The sequence below is a fragment of the Lygodium microphyllum genome, chromosome 14, assembly GCF_053477565.2.
Source record: "Lygodium microphyllum isolate KBCC chromosome 14, Lygodium_microphyllum_v1.1.10, whole genome shotgun sequence".
Classification (NCBI taxonomy): domain Eukaryota; kingdom Viridiplantae; phylum Streptophyta; class Polypodiopsida; order Schizaeales; family Lygodiaceae; genus Lygodium; species Lygodium microphyllum.
Window position 1 is genome coordinate 41,488,485 of NC_141148.1, and position 14,225 is coordinate 41,502,709.

Sequence of the window (14,225 nt, forward strand, 5' to 3'; positions counted from 1 at the left end):
GGATCACGGATTTCATGTGGGAATTAGTATTACTTCAGAATCGCAGTTGGCACCTCTTCTCTTGAAGATCAGGCAGCCGCTTCTTTATTAGAGCTCCATGGGGTTTGCTTTAGCAAGGAGAGTGGTGGTTTGCCAATCAGTCTCTTCCCACGACCAAGTGGTGTATCACTTCCTATTGAGGCATTCTCTAGGTCATGTATTGGCTTGGTGAAGCACCTCATTAGGAATTTTATCTGGTCAGGAGGAGATGGAAGCTTTGCCAGGGCAAAGGTGGCTTGGGATGTTATTATTCAGCCTAAATCTAGAGGATTTTGGCCATCATATACCTAGATAGCTAAAGAAGAGCCTTATTGGTTAAGATCATTGCGAGGGATCTTCTTCCAGGTAAGGAGCATGGCAAGAAACTATTATTATGGAGGTTACAATGTATTGCAGTTATATGCGGAGGACCATGGCCACCTGGCATAAATTGGATTTTTTAGGAGATCAAGTCTAAAGACATAGGGAGGATTTTTGAGGTTAGATTTGCAGCTTCCATCATCAGAGAGCTTGGAGACTTGTTTCATCTGGTCTTCATCAATTACCACTGATCACAGATGAAGAGAAGAGGACAGAAACTGTGAGCACAGTCTCAGAAAGACTGAATACCTGAGCTTCTACTGCAAGAAGAAGAGGAAACTTTGGGCACCTCGGTAGTCTTTTACTTCAAGGTGAGCAAGGAAGGGAGGTTCAGAAGACCACTACCCCTACACACAGTATGTCTACTCATATGGGTAGTAGAGAGTATAGCAAGTAAGTGGCTTATCCCTTTGGATCTCACTACCTACCAAAGATCTTGCCATGTGCATGGAAGCAGGGCAAATAGATAACCTCTTCTCTTCAATCACTAAATGAGATCATCATAGTCTAGCCACACTCTTAGACAGAGGCCCCATCTTTCTTGGGGGGAGATTCTTGATGCAGGCCACTTTCTCAGTGGTAGACTGATTTGATTTTTAGGAGCTACTATAGGAGATCTAGATGCACAACAGAGACTATGATAGCAACTTGGGTGGTAGTAGCTTGGCTCACAGATAGAGGCTGATCATGTGGACATGAAGATTTTCATGAGAGCCACACTCTTCTCATCATTGGTCAACATTTGAGCAGGATCCCCACTCCAGATTACTCGCATGCATAGTGGAATCATGGACACTGTGATAGATGGAAGCTGATTGCTAACAGCATTGCTTTGTTCATTTGGACTGCAGAATGTAGCTAGCTGATTGACCTTTAGGATGTTTCCGCCAGACTCTTTCTCAAATTTGGATAAAGATCATTCACTCTCTGTGGGGGATGAGAGAGGCTACAAAGTGGTTCTGAATGGATGAGGAGAAGAGATTCCAGCACCTAGCTTCTCATGTATTCTAAGGCTGTAGCTCACTACATTGGTTGCTCACTCAACCATTATATTTTATGATGTACTTTGTTGCTCTCTACAGGGCTTTCTTTGTATTGTGTATACTTTACCTCAGGGTGGCTTTCCTCCAAGGCTTTAATCATGACAACATCCTCTCAGTAAATAAGTTAGGAAAATTCTCCAAGTGCTAAGTTCAACAGTCAAACTTAACGTGTTCTAAGACACAAGGATAAGATCCAACAATATTCAGGATTGTATTAACTATTCTTGAGCATCAATTCAAAGGACACTTCTAGGCCGATTGATGATTGAGCTACGATCACCTACATCCTCAATTTGGCATGCTTATGCAGAATCCGTTTCCTAGGTCCCATATCATCCCTGCTATGAAGTGCTTACAGCATACAAGTTCTATATATTATTCAAGGATTTCCTTACACCTCTAGTATCATAGCTCTGTTTCTTGAACATCTGTTCCAAAGGGCACTCTTAGAGGGCTTTTCCCACATCAAAATTTAAGGAGGGCACTGCAGCACATACCATGGTCTCAATGGCAGTTGGACTTTAGAGGGAGCACATGGAGAGTGGGCATGGTCAAACGATCAAGCAGGGTGGCCATTTTATTCTCAAGAGAGTGGAGGAAAGTTAATTATTCACTCCCACAGATGATGCAAAAATGTACAAATGCACACATGCTCACAGCATACAACTTCCATGTAGCAAACAGGCAATTTTAAAATTTTTTACAATCTGAACAGAAGAGAGGGTAAATCAGCCTTTCTTCACGCCTGATGAGGAATCCACCACAGGGCTTCCTTCATAATCCCGAAGTGGACGAACTAGAGATGTGTCAAGTGTTAACATGCATTTACAGATTTGCTACTATGAAAAATAGCAATGAAACAAGAGAGAAATCAGGAAACTTGATGATGAAGATGTGGAGACGGTCCACAGAACTAAGGTTGAGTCATTTTCCTTGACTTTTTGTTACTAGGTACTCCACGATAATCAATCTTGTAGGGTGTAATTTACCTCTGCGTGATAAACAGGAAATGATGATGGAGATACTGTGATAAACTTGGAGACTATCTTCAGCTGTTGTACAAGTACAACAAAGAAACTTGATGTAGATAGAATTAGAGGGAGAGCACTTTTTAGAGGAAAAAGTAGTCTCAAGAGCAAGGAGGAAAGTGGAGCAGCACACAAGAAAAGATGTCAAACCACAAGCTACGAATTGGAGAAGTGGAAAGACACTTGGAAGCTTGAATGACAAGCGCCTTGACACCTGTTTCCTTAAGGCTTTCCTTCTGTGCATGAAAACTATCAAGAATAGAACCAACCAAATTGAGGGGTAAATTGTTGAGGCATGAACTTACTATTGAGAATATCATCCTTTTTAAAGCCAAAATGAGGCTCCAAAAATTAAGATATCTATTAAAATATAGGGAACACCATGTCAAATTAAAGCTCTCTCCATATACAAGTTAAAACAATATCATAATCCATATTTAAGACTCTTGCAAGAAAATGCGTGCATTCTAAACTTTCAGCCTATAGATGGAATTTGAGCAAACTTCAATGATCATGCCATCTTACTAATTATAATTATTTGTTTTGGTGGATCTAGGCCACATTTTAAGATATTAATTGTTTCACTTGTGGAAGTCCATCCTTTTTTCTTGGCGAAAAAAGGTGTGGCTGGCTGTATTAGTTAGAAGAAGAGTACAATGAAGTACAAATGGTCAGCAAAGTATGCGAAAATTTCTACAAATTGATATCTACTTATATCTATATAACCCTCAAAGCAATCTGAGAGGGATGGGGGAATAGAAGCCATGGTGGAGTTTTGCACCACCGAGTGTGGCCATCCCATAAAGTAAAGAACATGGTCACCCTAAGTGTGAAGAAATTGTTGTTGAAGGTTATGTCAGTGTGGAGACTCTCCTTGTAACTACTTGCAACAACCAAGGAGGGCATGAATGATGGATGACCAAAGCCCTGCCAAGGTGACATACACTGAGAGGATCTTGCATTGAAAATCCTGTAGTTGCATGCCTTCTAGCCATGCCACCTTTTGAGGCTTTGGATGAGCTCCCATTAGCTCTTGTGCAGTTGACTCACGTAGTTGGGGTTTGGGCAAGGCCTCCAAGTCCACCATCGCACATGAACCAGCCTTAGTGATGAAGATCGTATCTTGCATCTTTTCTTCATATAGCAGGTGGCGGCCTTGGTTGAGTGATTGCTAATCAAAACTCCCCTCGCTAGGCATTGCTCAATGGAGGTGGTTAACACATCTCTCTCGATACAAGTTGTGCTATATAGCATAACCATTGGTAATGCTTTAGAGTCTCTCAGTGCTACTATGGCTAGTGCTTGTAGACTCCATCTTGTTGTATCTGGACCAACCAACTACCCATTGCCAAACCCTAGTGCACCGCAAGCCATAGGAAGTAGGAGAATCTCCTCCATCCCAAGTATCTTAGAGGTGTGGTGAGAAGGTTCAATGGAAAGCTTTTGTGATACTATGCTTTGCCCAATGTTTGCCATATGATTAGACCCAATTCATGTCATTTTGCATCAAGATGTATCCACCAATCCGGGCTATGGAACCAAAGAAGGTCATTGCCTTCTGTGCGACTACTTAAACAAGTTAGAACCACTCTCTAGGATCCCAATCCACATTGTCCAAGGGCCTAACCTCCTAGATCCGAAGTCGCCTCTTGTATGTCTAACTGTGCTATGTGTCGACATCTTACTTCTACAGGAGCACAAGCTCACTCCCACCTAGGCCCAGTGGGTAGGGAAGGCACTCCCAGGCAGCTCGCACACTTAATGGGAGCATGCCATAGGTGCCCACTGTAGGAGTGGAGGCGTATGCACCTCTATTGGCCCGAGTCTCACCGCCTGTGTACGAGACCATGGAATGCTAGTGGCAGGGAGGGTTCTATGGATCAGACTAGATATTGGGGACTCATGCCTTGAAGTCCTCAATGTCTATGTCCCTACGGAGATTAGGGCACACAGCAAGTTCTGGGTGGAGATCGCGGATGGACTCCCAGAGGTGGACTCCTGGATCATTGGAGGAGACTTCAACGACCTGGAGGCTTTAGAGGACCAGCACGGCAAAGGTAGAAACTACCAGGGCATGGCTGGGGAGGAGCAGGAGGCATGGGAGGTCTTCCTACTAGCAGTAGGAGCACGTGATGCATGGAGAGACCCTGCCTTCCACAAGAGAGAGAGGTTGCTGGATTTCTCTTGGGGCTACGAGCGGCTAGGTGGGGTCTTGTTGGAGCAGTTGGACAGGTTTTATGTGGGAGTGTGGGAATTCTCTCGCGGAGGCCAGATTGGGCAGTTGGCGGGCACCACGTTGTCCGATCATTGCCCGGTTCTCCTAACACTTGATCTCCTAGCATCCGCCCTAGACACACGATCGTGTCCGATCCCAAACTCCATCTATAGGAGGGAGGAGGTGATGAGACAGACTAAGCAGATTTGGACCAGGGAGTAGGGTAGGAGGGACCAGATCACAAAGGAGGTTGCGGAGGTCCTAGCTGAGTCGAGTAGTATGTGCTAAAGAGGCAGCCATACAGGCCAGGGAGCAGAGCTAGGAGGAGGAGAGAGTACTCCGTCGGGACCTTGCAGCCACGTAGAGATTATTACAGGATGCACTAGGGGATCCCACCCTCCACGCACAGGAGATGCGCGCGCGAGCAGTCATTGCTGGCCTAGAGGACAAGCACTCGGAGTTCTCTTTCCACACCTCAGCAGCTTTCTAGGCATGGAAAGGGGACACGATGTGCAGGGAGTTTTTCGAGGTGCACTAGCCTCGCACATCAAGAGAGCAGATACGCAACCTTCGAGATCAGTATGGGAGGACTCCTTCTTGCCCAGACGAGGTGATGGAAATTGCCACCGACTACAACATACACCTTTTCCAACAGGAGACAGCCTCAGCGAGAGGATAGCGATGTAGACAGTAGGTCTAGGATCACATCTTGTCCCTCGTCACAGAGGAGATGGGACGCTCCCTCCTAGCTCCCTTCATAGAGAAGAAACTAGATGAGGCTTACCATACACAGGACGGGTAGAAACGCTCGGGTAGAGGATGGCCTCTCTAAGGCCTTCTTCACTACCTACTGGGAGGTGGTGAAGGACCCCATGGCCTTCCAGGAGATCTTCACTTCAGGATAGATGCCATGGAGTCTCTCGGCAGGCCTTATCAATCTTCTCCCCAAAGGGGTTGACTGGTTGGAGCTTTCCCAGTGGAGACCGATCACCTTATTGTCAATGGCCTATAAGGCACTGGCAAAGATGATTGGTAGGTGACTATGCCCCATGCTTCCAGATATCATCCATGACACACATACAGGCTTTGTCCAGGATAGAAGCATCCGAGACAATGTATTCACCTTCTTTGAGACAACAAAGTGGGCTCACCACAATGGCAAGAGACTGGCTGTACTACTCTTGGATTTCAAGAAAGCTTATGACAGGGTGGACTGGGATTTCCTAGAGGGCACCATGGTGAGGTTGGGTTTGCCCCAAGCTTGGATTCGTGGAGTTTCTGCACTTTACAGATCGGCCACCAACAAGGTTCTCATAGGTGGTAGGTAAGGGGAGAAGTTTCTGCTGGAGAGATCGGTCCGGCAGGGCTGCCCCCTGGTCTTGTACCTGTTCCTACTCTTTGCAGAGGCGATATCTCACTTCATCAGGTCGTGTGAGCGGATTACATGGTCTCCAACTTCCAGTGAGAGAGGAGACTGAGTTGTTAGACTCAGAGTATGCAGATGATACAGTACTCTATATAGAGGACGATGAGTTGATGCTGGAGAGAGTGAGGTTGGCTCTTGAGGTGCTCTGCTTCGCATTGGGAGAAAAAATAAACTGGCGAAAGTTGGTTGGTTTCCTCACAGACCCGAACTCTAGCACGGAGTGGGGCATCCACCTAGGATTCAGATGGGTGAGCAGAGGGCAGACCGTCCATTACCTAGGGTTCTAGGTGGGACTCGACATCACTCCCACCCAACAGTTTCTCCCAATCCTCGATTCTATTTGGAGGAAGCTGACCTACTGGAGCACGGCTCGCCTCTCACTAACAGGCCAAGTCTTGGTGGTTAACCAGGTCCTCCTAGCGACGGCCTGGTACGTTGCCTTGTGTTGGTGCTTCTCCTCACCTTGTGTAGTGCCACTTCGCTGCCTAGTGCGGAACTTCCTTTGGTTCGGGTCAGACAGCTCCAGGGATTCCAAGGCCAAGGTGGTATAGGCAACCATCATACGGCATCGGTTTGAGGGAGGGCTTGGGATCATAGACCCAGAGTATCAGAGTATGGCCCTCTTGGGTAAGCTAGTTGTCCACAGCCTCACACCAAGAGAGCATACCTTAAAGGTCCTATTGCAGGAGGGTCTTTAGGATTGTAGACCGAGGCTTGGCGATGAGTGGAGGCCGTCCCTGAGATGGATCTTCACGTCAGCCCAGATCACCCCTCCCCCAGATCACCTTTCCTACACAGCTTACTCCCTGTGTGGCAGGGCCTCCATGAGGTCCTAATCCAGAGCCCCCCAAGCTGCCAAGAGGAGATAGCCGGTGATCTGGAACCCCCTGGTCAGAGATCGAGAAGGGGCATAGATTGGCGAGCGCCCCCACATCCAATGGGCTGGTTGGGAAGCTGGCCCGGCTCATACCATTAAGACATGGTGGGAGGTGTACAGGATGGTGGACGAGGAGGTGCTACCATGAGTATCAGGCTACCAAAGAGGAGTGGAGCTGAGGAGAAGGGAGATAGAGGCAACAATACCTCAAGAGTGGCTTGCTTCCCCGATTCAAGAGCTGATAGAGCCCGGGGAGGTATGGGCCGCTAGGTTTTTACCAACAAACACCCCCCTATAGGTGGCTGTTGGGTATTTCACTCACGCCTCACTTATGCCTATGCTCACATCGGAGTGCCGGTGATCAGTAGGACACTGGGGCACTTTTTACTCTTGGTAGGAGAGGTTTTTTCCCCCAGACTTATGGTATTATTTCGTATGTGCTTATGACACACACTTACGGGCACTTACCGTGTTCAGGTGTGAACACCCCCCTACTGTCAGATGGGAGAGGATCGAGGTGCAGCTGAAGTGCAGTAGACAGTGTGAGAGTGAGAGACAGAGTTGAGCACGACACCCAATGCAATAGTACTGAATAGTGTGTTAACTGAAAGTACAAATGATAACCCTTATACCTTAGAGTTATAAGGGGCTGTTCACACCCGAACACAGTAAGTGCCCGTAAGTGTGCACCACAAGCACATACAAAATAGTACACATAATCTGGGGGAAAAAACCTCTCCTACCGAGAGTAAAAAGTGCCCCAGTGTCCTAGTGATCACCCGCACACTCCCATATGAGCGTAAGCGTAAGTAAGGCGTGTGAGATACCCAACAAACCACCCTGGAGTGAAGAGTGATCAAGTGTACAAGGATCATCCGCCACCAAAGGGCGTCAAATTCAAAGCATCGCGAAATGCTTCAAATTTGTCTCGTGGAAGAGCTTTGGTGAAGATGTCTGCCACATTGCTGGTGGTAGGACAGTAGACAAGGCTGATATCACCTGCATGTAGCCTCTCTCTGACAAAGTGGTAGTGAATCTCTATGTGTTTCGTGCGAGCATGAAACACAGGGTTCCGTGCCACTGCAATGGCACTCTGACTGTCAGTATATAAAGGAGTAGGCTCCGTAACAGATACATCCAAATCAGCAAGTAAGCGTCTAAGCCATACGCACTCAACTGCAGTAGTGAAGGCTGCCTTGTACTCAGCTTCACATGACGACGTGGCAACAGTGGATTGTTTCTTGCTAAGCCAAGAAATGCATGACGAGCCAAGAAAGAAACAATTGCCACTAGTGGAGTGACGAGTATCAAAATCACCAGCCCAATCAGAGTCACTGTAAGCATGTAACTGCAGTGGTCCCCCCTTGGCATAAAGCAATCCAAGAGCTCTAGTACCCTGCAAGTAACGAAACACACGCTTCACAGCTTGCCAATGCGACATACGAGGCCGATGCATGTACCTGCTCAAAACTGAAACGGCAAACTGTATGTCTGGCCGAGTGTGGCATAGATAGATGAGACATCCCACTGCTGGAGCATAAGTATGGATATCAAACAAATCACTGTCATCATGTAATGACAGTTTGAGCCCAGGTTCCATGGGTGTACAAACTGGCTTGCAATCCTGTAAGCCAAACTTCTCAAGAAGTTGCCCAATGTACCTTGACTGACATAATCCAATGCCTCTAGCATCATGTACAAACTGGATGCCCAAGTAATAGTGCAAAATACCCAAGTCAGACATGTCAAAAGTTTGCTGTAAATTATTTTTGAATGCTGAAATCTGATCAGCACGTGTTCCAGTGAGCAAAAGGTCGTCTACATATAGACACAAAATCAGCATGGATCCCCCCTCTTTATGTACATAAAGGGTAGACTCAGATGGGCTGTTTACAAACCCCTGACTAAGCAAGAAGGCATCTATCTTTGCGTACCAAGCTCGTGGAGCTTGTTTCAAACCATATAGAGCTTTTTTCAGCTTGCATACTAAATTTTCTGAGCCTTCAACTGCAAAACCAATGGGCTGCTGTACATACACTTCTTCCTGAAGTTCCCCATGTAAGAATGCAGTCTTTATATCCAGCTGATGCACTTTCCAACCAAAATGTGCAGCCAAGGCAATCATAGACCGAATGGTCGTCATACGGGAGGTAGGAGCAAAGGTCTCCTCATAGTCAATGCCCTTTTTCTGTGCGTAGCCTTTAGCTACCAGCCGTGCCTTGTACTTATCTATGGATCCATCTGCATTCCTTTTCAATTTGTAGACCCATTTCGTACCAATGGCACGCTTGCCAACTGGCAAAGACACCAAATCCCAAGTATGATTCTTATGAATAGAATCCAATTCAGCTTGCATGGCTGCCATCCAATGCACACTATGTCGTGCATCCTCAAAACATTCAAGCTCCTCATTATCATGAGTACATGCTGCCATAACCAACTCCATGGAATGTGCTGAATCATGCAGTCGAGTTTGCCTTCGAGTACGACCAGCCAAGGGTGTTTCCAAATGACTATCTCTCATAGTCTGCGTGTACCATCTAGGCACCTGTCTTGCTTCCTGACTGTGTACAAGTTCCTGCTGAATTTCAGTTTCAGCAATGTGCTGATTTACTGCATGTTCCATAGGAGCAGCTGGCTGAACATTAGGTTCATTTGCTGAAGTACCAGCTGAATCACCAAATGTGATGGGCAGCAGCCCTTCAAAGACATCACGGGCAGCCTGATATGTATCAAAACCAGCCAAGGATAATTCTGATTTTTCATCAAATACAACATCCCTGCTGACAAAAACCTTCTTGGTCACGGGATCATAGAGTCTGTAGCCTTTGCTTTCGCTGCTATATCCCATAAAGATGCATTTTACAGCCTTGTTGTCCAACTTCTTTCGAAGTACCTGTGGAATATGGGCATATGCAAGACACCCAAAAGTACGGAAGTAGCCAACAGAAGGTTTGCGGCTGTGCCAAGCCTCAAAAGGTGTGACAGTTTTCAAGGCCTTGGTAGGGCATCTGTTCAAAATGTGGCAAGCGCACATGACGGCTTCCATCCAAAAACTATGAGGCAAACTCTTTGCCTTCAGCATACATCTGGCCATCTCCATGAGTGACCGATTTTTCCTCTCTGCTACCCCATTCTGCTGTGGAGTATATCCAGTAGTGTACTGATGGATAATGCCCTTCTGCTGCAAATAAGAATTCAGCATAGAGGACATGTATTCCCCCCCTCGGTCCGAACGGAGAGTCTTAATCTTGCAACCAGACTGAGTTTCCACAAGTGCACTAAAAGCCAAAAATGCATCATACACTTCTGACTTCTTTTTCAAGCAGTAGACCTAGCACAAACGTGTAAAGTCATCAATAAATGTTACAAAATAGTAACAACCACCCAATGACTGTGTCTGCATGGGCCCACAAACATCCGAATGCACAAGCTGCAATCTGGCTGTTGCTCTAAAAGCAACATCACGGGGAAAAGAGAAACGATGCATTTTCCCCAAAATGCAACCCTCGCATAAATGCTCAGGAGGTCTCTCCAAGAGAGGTAATCCATCCAACATCTGAGTACGCTGTAATAGCATCAAGCTGCCATAGTTTACATGCCCCAAACGAGCATGCCATAACTCTGCCTCTAACATAGCAGGAGTAAGAGTGGATGTCAAATATGCAGACTGATCTACCGAAAGAGCATCCAACTCATATAACCCATGACACAGAGAACCTGTCAAGACCAATGTCATGTGTTCCTTGTCACGGACCATGCAACGGTCATCATCAAAGGTGACCTGCAAACCACAACGTGCCATAGAAGAAATGGAAAGCAGATTCTTCTTAATGCCAGGCACATACAAAGCATCCTGTAGGCGGAGAATAGAGCCATCAATGGCTGTAAGCTGAATCTCCCCAATACCACGAACAGGGTATGATGCATTATTAGCACACTGAACAGACTTCCCAACGGGAGGTGCACCAAGAGAAGCAAACAAATCTCTACGAGATGTGATATGCCGTGAAGCACCACTGTCAAAGAACCAAGTGTCAGCATCTTCTGTAGAGCTAAATGCTCTATCAGCCCAAGAGACATCATAACTGCAAGTGTAAAAACAATAGTCCCTGTCTGCAACAAAGGACGCGGACTCACTAGCAGTGGAAGGAGCTGCAGAAACAGACATCCCTGACTCCTTCTTCTTCTCTTTGGCGATGTGCTTCCTGCACTCAGTGATGTAGTGGCCAGGCTTCTTGCAGTAATGGCATTTTCCTTTCTTGGCTTGCGTGCCCCCCTGTTTCTGACTTGTCTGTGAAGTGTTACTACTACCAGAACTCTGCGAAGCATTTTTCCCTTGGCTGTTTTTACCCTTCTGCCTTGACATAAAGCCTGCTCAGAGGCTATACCATCCACACCACTGTTCCGTCTAGTTTGTTCCTCCTCTAGAAGCAAACTGACAAGCTGAATGAAAGTGATGGGCTCTTTCGAAATCCTCATAGTGAGGTTCAAGGCAGTATGAAAAGCCAAGTAAGAGGGAGGCAGTGAATTCAATATCGTAGAAATCAGCTGCGCATCTGAGTAGTACTCATCCACATTCATGAGTTGCTCCCGCAAGTCCTGAATTTTGTTGAGATGATCCTGCATAGAATCACCCTCATTCATCTTTAGAGTCTCTAGCTCTTTCTTCAAGAAAGAGATGCGAGTCTCGTTCTTTCCTGCAAACATCTGCTCCAATATCAACCAAGCTTCTTGTGAAGAAGCTGCTGAACGAATATGAGGAATGATAGAACGCTGAACTGCCAATGCAATCAGCGACATAGCCTGTGCATCCCGTGTATCCCAAGTTTTCTGAGCTGCAGTTCTTGGGGGAAGTGGCTGAGCGGGGTGAGGTGGAGGGGGCTGAGGTTGCCCTCTTGCACGTCCTCCTGGAGGAGGAGTAGCGGGAGCCACAACTCCCGGTCGTGCTTCCTCTCCACTGACATAATCCCACAAATTTTTGGCCACTAATACATTCTTCATCATGAAAGACCAAAGGGAATAATTGTTCCCATCCAATCGGTCTTCCTTGGACACATAGGTGAATACATCTCCTCCCTGATTTGCCATTATTTCCCAAAAGGTAATAGAGCAATGTCAATGCAGTACGGGCTGGAAATCTGCAAATTTCCAGAAATTGCAGCAAACACAAGTCTGCAATTAATGTGCAAAGGGTACTCTGTCAAAAAAAACTGTCACTGATGCACGCTTCCCAAGGTGCAATTAGTGCTCAGCAGCACTAAAACATCAAAAGCCCCAAAATTTTCTGCCCAAAATTTCTGTCACAAATGTCTGTTACAAAAGCCCCAAAATGTGCATTCAATGTGTCATAGACAGACACAGCACGTTTCCCAATGCTGAAAACTGAACCTGCTGTTCAGCACGTTTCCCAATGCTGAACCTGAACCTGTTGCACGAACTCCTGTGTAAAAGAAAAGTGCAGAATGTTACCTCTGCGTGTTGACGACGGGCACGATTCCCGAGATAATGACTGCTGGGTACAGTCGGACTGACGCACAGGTACAGGCGTGCAGGTCCAGTGACACGCGCAGGCAGGACTGGGCGCGCGCTGGGCAGAGGAGGCGGTACCCAGGACTGGGTGGTGGAGACAGGTGTCGCGCTGGCAGCTGGAGCTGACGGCACAGGCTAGCTCAGCGCAGGGAGGCTGCGCAGGCAGGACTGGGCGAAGGGGCACTCTGGGCAGACACAGGGCAGAGGACTCGCTGGGCAGAAGTGGCAGCACGCAGGTACAGGTGGCGCGCTGATTGTTGGAGCTGCACGCTGGGCAGAGGAGTCGTCTGGTGCTGCGCGCTGACGGACTGAGCAGGAACAGGCGGCTGGGGCAGAACTGGCGGGGGCTGCAGACTGCAGACTGAAGACTGCTCTGAGCCGAGCTCTGATACCAAATGTCAGATGGGAGAGGATCGAGGTGCAGCTGAAGTGCAGTAGACAGTGTGAGAGTGAGAGACAGAGTTGAGCACGACACCCAATGCAATAGTACTGAATAGTGTGTTAACTGAAAGTACAAATGATAACCCTTATACCTTAGAGTTATAAGGGGCTGTTCACACCCGAACACAGTAAGTGCCCGTAAGTGTGCACCACAAGCACATACAAAATAGTACACATAATCTGGGGGAAAAAACCTCTCCTACCGAGAGTAAAAAGTGCCCCAGTGTCCTAGTGATCACCCGCACACTCCCATATGAGCGTAGGCGTAAGTAAGGCGTGTGAGATACCCAACACCTACAACCCTAAGGTTTAAGGGTTGTACCTTGTACTTTCAGTTTACACTCTTTTCAGTCTATTGCATTGGGTGTCGTGTTTCACTCTCTACTGTCTACTGTTTTCTGTGCTGAGCTTCGATCCTACCTCCACTCTCACATTTGGTATCAGAGCAGCATTGGCTCTGTTTAGCTCAGCTCCGTTCAGCATTCGGGACTCTCTGCTCAGGTCCAGCCTCAACCTTCAAGAGACGCCCTGCTCTTTTGCCTGCACCGTCAGTACCCTACTCGTCACGCGTGCCCTGCCAGTCTTCAGTTACCTGCGTCTGTGGTCAGTCCTTAGGGCGTCCTGCCAAACAGCCCGTCAGTCGTCAAGGCGTGCTGCCAGACAGCCCGTCAGCAGTCGTCAGCGTCAGTCGTGTGCCGCCAGACAGCCCGTTTGTCGTCAGAACACTTCGCCATGTGCTGTTCGTCACGCCAGCAGGCCGTTTGTTGTTCGTCACGCCAGCAAGGTGCCTCTGTTCAGTGCCGCATTTGACGCCTCCTATCTTCCATGTGCTGCTGTGCCACGTCAACGACAGCCCGTCATGTATTTTTTTTTAATTTTTCTTTATCCTTTCATTCCAGATAAATTTCGATGCACAAGCTTTGTCGGTGATTGCATTGGCAATTCAACGGTCAATCATCCCCTACATTCATTCAGCAGCTTCTTCACGAGAAACTTGGCTAACTTTGGAGCAGATGTTTGCAGGCAAGAATGAAACTTGCATTTCTTTCTTAAAGAAAGAGCTAGAGACATTGAAAATGGATGAAGGTGATTCTATTCAGGATCACTTGAACAAAATTCAGAACTTGCGAGAGCAACTCATGAATGTTGATGAGTACTATTCGGATGCACAGATGATATCCACCACTTTGAACTCATTACCTCCTTTTTACTTGGCTTTTCATACGGCCTTAAACCTCACAATGAGGATTGCCGCGCAGCCAAT

At 47.1% G+C, this 14,225-nt stretch overlaps 1 protein-coding gene across 5 annotated transcripts in view; it reads left to right on the forward strand.

The window, feature by feature from the left end:
* LOC148025533 (putative peptide/nitrate transporter At3g43790) overlaps positions 1 to 14,225 on the forward strand; it is a 292,616-nt gene that overhangs the window by 237,663 nt on the left and 40,728 nt on the right. The window lies entirely within an intron of this gene.